Genomic DNA, 6,381 nt, shown 5'->3' on the forward strand with positions numbered 1-6,381 from the left:
GTCTGAGCCACACATTCATCCGATGGATATCCAGATGGCCCTTTTCCATTGTGCAGACAACTTTGCCAGGCAGTACATTTTGGCAAAACTTGCCATGTGTCAGTATGCACTCCCCCTAATAGTACCCAATCCCAACTGTTCTCAAATTGAATCCTTTCTCTGGTCTCTCAGACAAATTAGAAGAAGTTGGAAAGATGCAAGTAAATCACCACAGGACAAGAGCTACAGTCACAAGAATCAGCCGATGTGCAGTGTCTCTGCCCCCATTGTGTCCTTCATTAGAGTTGGAAATGGCCTCTCTGCTTCCAGACCTCAGATCATGAACTCTCTTCTCAGTAAATGTAAACATGATGTGTTTTTTCACAGACACTGCAGAGGAAGCAGCAAATGCTGTGTCTTGATGGGGGGACTGGTGGAAATCTGCTGGTTCTGTCCTGGGGGGGCAGGAGAGGACAGATTCGACAACTGTGTGGCCTTCACCAATCTTCACGGAGATGCCAAGGAGCATAAGCAGCAGCTGGCCTTCCTGCAGGAGTTCTCCTCTGTCATCGTGATCCTCATGTCAGCTTCTGATGACAGTAAAGAAAACCAAACTCTTGTCAGAGACCTGTGCCAGTCATCAAGACCTCTGATCTGCTTGCTTGTTGACAAGGATAAAACCATGGATAGGAACACAGGGAAAAGGGTAAGATTTGGGATCAGGTATAGAAATGAGGCAGAGTTAACAGAGGAGCTCACAACTGCCATCACACATTTGCTAGAGCTCTCTGATGCTGCCGCTCTCAGTTTAGAGGACTGTTCAGAGGTGGCTCGAAAACAAGGATTCCTTGTTGATGAAGACCAGAGAGAATGCACAGAAGCCAAAGAAAAGGCAGAGACAATAATGGCCCTCCTTTCAGAAGTAAAGTTACCTCAGATAAAAGAAAATTTTCTGCCCCTCCAGGGAGAGCTGTGGCATATTTGGTGTCAAAAAGACAAAGAACTGTATCATCTGAGGGAAAAGGGGAATCGGAGCATTGAACAGCACAAGAGTGAGACTGAGACAGAGAAACAAAGAATACGGCGTCAGCAGTTGGAAAAAGCCTTTCCTCTCAACAATTTAATGCGATCTGTCCTTGGAGTTCTTCAAGAATATTCATAAAATCACTCCAAACTCTACTTCGTACAGTGGCTGAGTATCTTTTTTGACAAACAGACCAAAGGTCATTTGGAAAAGTTACACGAAAAGCAGAGATCTTTGTGGACAATGGTGCAGACAGAAAAGCAAAAGGAACAAAAGAGCAACTGCTTGAAACTCTGGCAAAGTCAGATAGAAGCCATCTCCACGGAGATCAGTGACTGTACCTTGGGAGTTGAGCAACTTCTCAGAGAAGTTTGCCAGATCTATGAAGCTCTGGAAGAAACTTCCTGCACTAGAGATAGCCTTTTCCTCTGCCTCCCTCAAATTGCTGCAGACCTGATGATAGCTGGTGTTCCCATTGAGCTGATGGATGGGGATGCTTCATATGTGCCTCTCAAGTGGATGGCAGCTGTTTTTGACAAGATCTCAGAGAAACTTGGAGACAAGCGGCTGTTCGTTCTCTCTGTCCTTGGCCTGCAGAGCTCAGGGAAGTCCACCCTGCTGAATGCCCTTTTTGGGCTGCAGTTCACAGTCAGTGCAGGCAGGTGCACCAGGGGGGCCTACATGCAGCTCCTGAAGGTGGAGGAGACATTCACAAAGGAATTTGGATTTGACTTTGTGCTGGTTGTAGACACAGAAGGACTTCGGGCCCCAGAACTCAGCAACAAATCCCAGAATCGGGACAATGAGTTGGCAACTTTCGTCACTGGACTTGGACACTTGACTCTGATCAATATTTTTGGCGAGAATCCCTCAGAAATGCAAGATATCTTACAAATAGTTGTCCAAGCCTTTCTGAGAATGAAACAAGTGAAAATCTCCCCCAGTTGCCTCTTTGTCCATCAGAATGTGGGAGAAGTTACAGCTAAAGACCAAAATATGGAAGGTCGACGGAAACTGGAACAGAGACTGGATGAAATGACAGCACTAGCTGCAGAACAGGAAGAGTGTTTACACGTCACCCGTTTTACTGATGTCATTGAGTTTGATGTCAACACGCATGTCTTCTACTTTGCCCAGAATTCTGTTGACTGCCCAACAGGAATCCAGGGGAAGCATCATGAAGATCTCAGATGTAAAATTCCGAGTTCAAGATTTATGGAAAGCCCTCATCAGTGAGAACTTCATTTTCAGTTTCAGGAACACACAAGAGATCATCGCCATGAGCAAACTGGAAACCATGTATAACCAGTGGACCTGGGATCTGAGGAGTCACATCCTAGACTTACAGAATCAGCTGAACAATCAGATTCAGAATGGAAAAATTCTGACAGTCACAACAAACACACTTGAAGAACCAGTTACTAAGAAATATGAAGCCATCAAGCAAGAATTTGAAAAATATTTTAAAGAAGACCCAGATGGTGAAATATTGATTCAATGGAAAGCAAATTTTGAACACAAGCTACTAATTGTTAAAGATGCCATTATTTCAGAAACCAGAAGGAAAGCCAATGAACTTATTAGTCTTAAAATTGGCCAAGAAAGCCTAGATAACCAAAAGTCACATTATGAATCTGTATTATTAGAAAAGAGTCAAAAATTGGCTTTGAGTGTTAAGGATAAGAATTAAGTGATGAAGAATTAGATGAGAAATTCAATCAACTTTGGACAAACTGGGTCTACGATGTGTCTTCAGCTGTCTCTCATATCACAGAGCCTAACATTGATTTGGACTCTGAAAACATCCTTTGGGAACATTTTATAAAGGAGAAAGACCTGCCAGAAAAACTGAAGAGAAGTGACACAGCAAACTTTCAAATAGATTATGAAAATCATGTCCAAATGAGAAAAAAATATTTTTTTATTTCAAAGGTTTTAGAAGCCAGGCATAGAGAGTCCATCAATAAGACTACTAAAAACATTATTTCAAGGTTTGAAGAGACTATTCAAAATATTTGGAGGCAACAGCGTGGTTATAGTCAGAATGATTTCTATGAAATCTTGAGAATAATAGAAAAAGAAGTAAAACCTGTAGGCACTGAGGAAGAATACACACTTACATCCAACTACAGCATTGATTTATCTGTGTGTTTATTCTGCAGAGCATCAAAGAGCTTTAAGGAAATACACAAGGCATTCAAGAGAGCAAATGACCCTGTGAACTATCTGGAAAGCAAGAAAGATGATTTCTTCATGAGTTTTAAGATCTCCTGCCAAGGTGCGACCTCCATCACATTCTTTGTTGACTTTCTGTGGCTCAAGCTCATCCCTGCTATCTCTGCCTCCATATGGGGGAAACTAGGTCCCAAAATAGCTGGAGACATGCGAGCCACCTGCCCTGCATTCAATGGAAACAGGGCTAACCTGGAGAAACACATTCTCATCTCCCTGGCAGAAGAAGAAAATTTTGATCATTATTGGCAATATATTTATTATCCTGAATTGTTTTTTAGACATTATATCAGTAATTGCATTAGAAAATATTGCTCAAAACAGGGAAGTGAAAAAGTACAAACATTTTTTAAAATGAGTTTAGGCGACATCAGGAGTGCCATCCTCACTGCCATTTATGAGTCCACAGCAGTACCTAAAGAAAGCAGTACAGCATCCAGGTGGTTGGATCTGTTCTGTGATCTCCTGGGGAGCAACTTGATATTTCCACGAAGAGAGTTGGTAAGCATAGAGCACCAGGAGATAAATGATACCACGTTTCTTAAAGAAGCCATGAGTGCAGCTTTGGATCCCGCAATGAGGAAAGTAGAAGAGAACTGTTCAAGGAAGTCTGTAGATGAATTGTTTCCTGAAATTGAAAAACTTCTCACTGAACATCTCTGTGGCTGCTGGAAACAGTGTCCCTTTTGTAAGGCAGTTTGCACAAACACCATTCCTTCCCATGAAGGAGACCACAGTGTGCCCTTCCACCGTCCTCAGGCAGTTAGTGGATGGCATATATATAAAACAGATTATTTTGCTATTGAATGCTGCTCTACTTATATGGCAAGTGATCACACATTTATTTTGCCAGATCACAGAATATTGCCATATAAGAAATACCGGCAGGCAGGAGGGGATTATGCCACATGGAGCATCACCCCAGATTCATCCACTCAGCCATACTGGAAATGGTTTGTCTGTCACTTCAGATCAAAGCTTGAAGAAAAACATAACAAAAAATTTACAAATGAAGGTACAATTCCAAATACATGGGCCAAAATCACAAAGCAAGATGTGCTAGATGACTTGAAAAAATAGTTCTCAGTTATTACATAAAAACTTCATTCTCTGAACAACAATACACACACCTCAAAAGTATTTTTTTAATTTTTTATTATTTTGTTTATTTCTGAAATTGAGTGGCTTCACTTAGTATAACAGTTTCTAGTTCCATCTACTTGCAAATTTCCAATTTTTTTCTTTCTTTACCATTGAGTAGAACTCCATTGTGTAAATGCACCACGTTTTCATTATCCATTCATCAGTTGAGGGGCATTTAAGTTGTTTTCATTTCTTAGCTATTGTGAAAAGAGCAGCAACAAACATGTTTGTGCAAGCATCTCTGCAGTAGGATGAGTCCTTTGGGAATATGCTAAGGAGTGGTATAAACAGATCATGTGGTAGATTCATTTTTAGATTTTTAGTTTTTTAAGAGTTTTCCACACTGCTTTCCGTAGCAGTTGCATCAGTTTATAATCCCACCAGCAGTGAATGAGGGTTCCCCTTTAGTGTGTTCTCTTGATCGTAGCCATTCTAACTGGGGTAAGATGAAATCTTAAAATAGTTTTGATTTACATTTCCCTAATTCCTAAGGATGTTGAACACTTAAGGTGTTTCTTAGCCATTTTTATTTCTTCTTTTGAGAGCTGTCTGTTCAGATTCATAGCCCATCTTTTAAATGGGCCTTTTGTTTGCAACTCTCAACTCTCACCAGCAAGCTTCCTGATGCAACAGATGGTGATTAACACAGAAAGCCACTACTGGCCAAAATGTAGAGAATAAGAGACTGCAGAGTGCATGTTCCCAGACCTTGCTGAGGATCAACTGGCAATTGACAGAATTTGAGGCGAATACATTGACCAGACTCTAAGAGATAGACACACACCCAAGAGCATTTAGAAAAGAGATAGATTTGATTTGTCCTTTTAAAAAATGTAAAAGACAAATAATAATAGAGGACTTGAAGTGGGGTGCAGTAAGGTGAGTATGGAGAGGGGGTCTGAATATGATCAAAATTGTATGAATTTCTCAAATCAATAAAAATATTTTTGAAAAGTTTTCTTATAAAGGTATTTCATTTCTCTCTCCCTTGATTCCCTCTGCTTTAAAAATAAAGTACTAAAATATGTGAACGTTTGACACAACCAAGCAAAATCCATTCATAATGCTTATTTGATACTTTAAATACACAAAGTTTCATAGAAAGTCACCTTATCAAGAGAAATTTAAACCATTTCAAGCTGACATTTATTTCTTCTGAGCAGCTTCATGTTCTAGGAAAGAATAAATCATACTTGACCAGGAGAGAATCTTCATGAGTTCAGGAAATATTATCAACAAATATGGGAAGCAGAAATCAAATAGCTATTTTTCTCCTTTTATTATTACTCTCCCTGTCCCTGGAACCTTAGCTGTTCACTGATCATGCTAGAAAAAGAATGATTCACAAAGTTTGGGATTCAAAGCCTAGTATTAGAGCTGACTGAAAGAGATCAATGCATGGAATTACGTTTGGTGATGATCATGTAAAAAGGTCCATTTCAGTCCTATTTATAGGCCAGGTCAAAGTAGATTAATACTTTAATGGAATTATAAAAATAATTCCTGAAAGAAAAAAAAGTAACAGCGCTGGAGAGCTTAACTAACAAAGTACTTGCAAAGCAAGCACAAGAAACTAAGTTCAGTACCCAGAAACCACATAAAAATGTTGAGCAAGGTGGTGGTCATTTGAAACCCTAGTGTTAGAGAGGAAAAGACAAATGGATCCTGGACCACTGGATCACTGGATCCACTCAATGAGTTCTAAGTAAGCAGAAAAACAAATTAAGTACATGGCACCTGAGGAATAACACCCAAAGTTATCTCTGACCTCCAGACCCTTGTACACACAAAGCACCTGAACACACACACTCACACACACATACACACAGAAATACACATGGTATATCAGAAAGAAAAGAAAAAATGAACAAATCTTATAGTCTTTTGCAAATCTAATAACTAAACAGAATTGGGTTGTGTAAACACATAAAAAAATAGAAGAAAATGTTTATTCAAGTCAGATGCATTATGGGCCTTTAAACCATTTGAGGCTTTAGGTAAAA

The 6,381-nt window shown here is 39.8% G+C and overlaps 1 pseudogene; it reads left to right on the forward strand.

Annotated features, from left to right (window-relative positions):
• LOC103730959 overlaps nucleotides 1-4,358 on the forward strand; it is a 7,455-nt pseudogene extending 3,097 nt beyond the window's left edge.
• The last annotated feature ends 2,023 nt before the right edge of the window (nucleotides 4,359-6,381 follow it).

The sequence above is a fragment of the Nannospalax galili genome, unplaced genomic scaffold (assembly GCF_000622305.1).
Source record: "Nannospalax galili isolate Female #2095 unplaced genomic scaffold, S.galili_v1.0 scaffold1994, whole genome shotgun sequence".
NCBI classification, from domain to species: Eukaryota; Metazoa; Chordata; class Mammalia; order Rodentia; family Spalacidae; genus Nannospalax; species Nannospalax galili.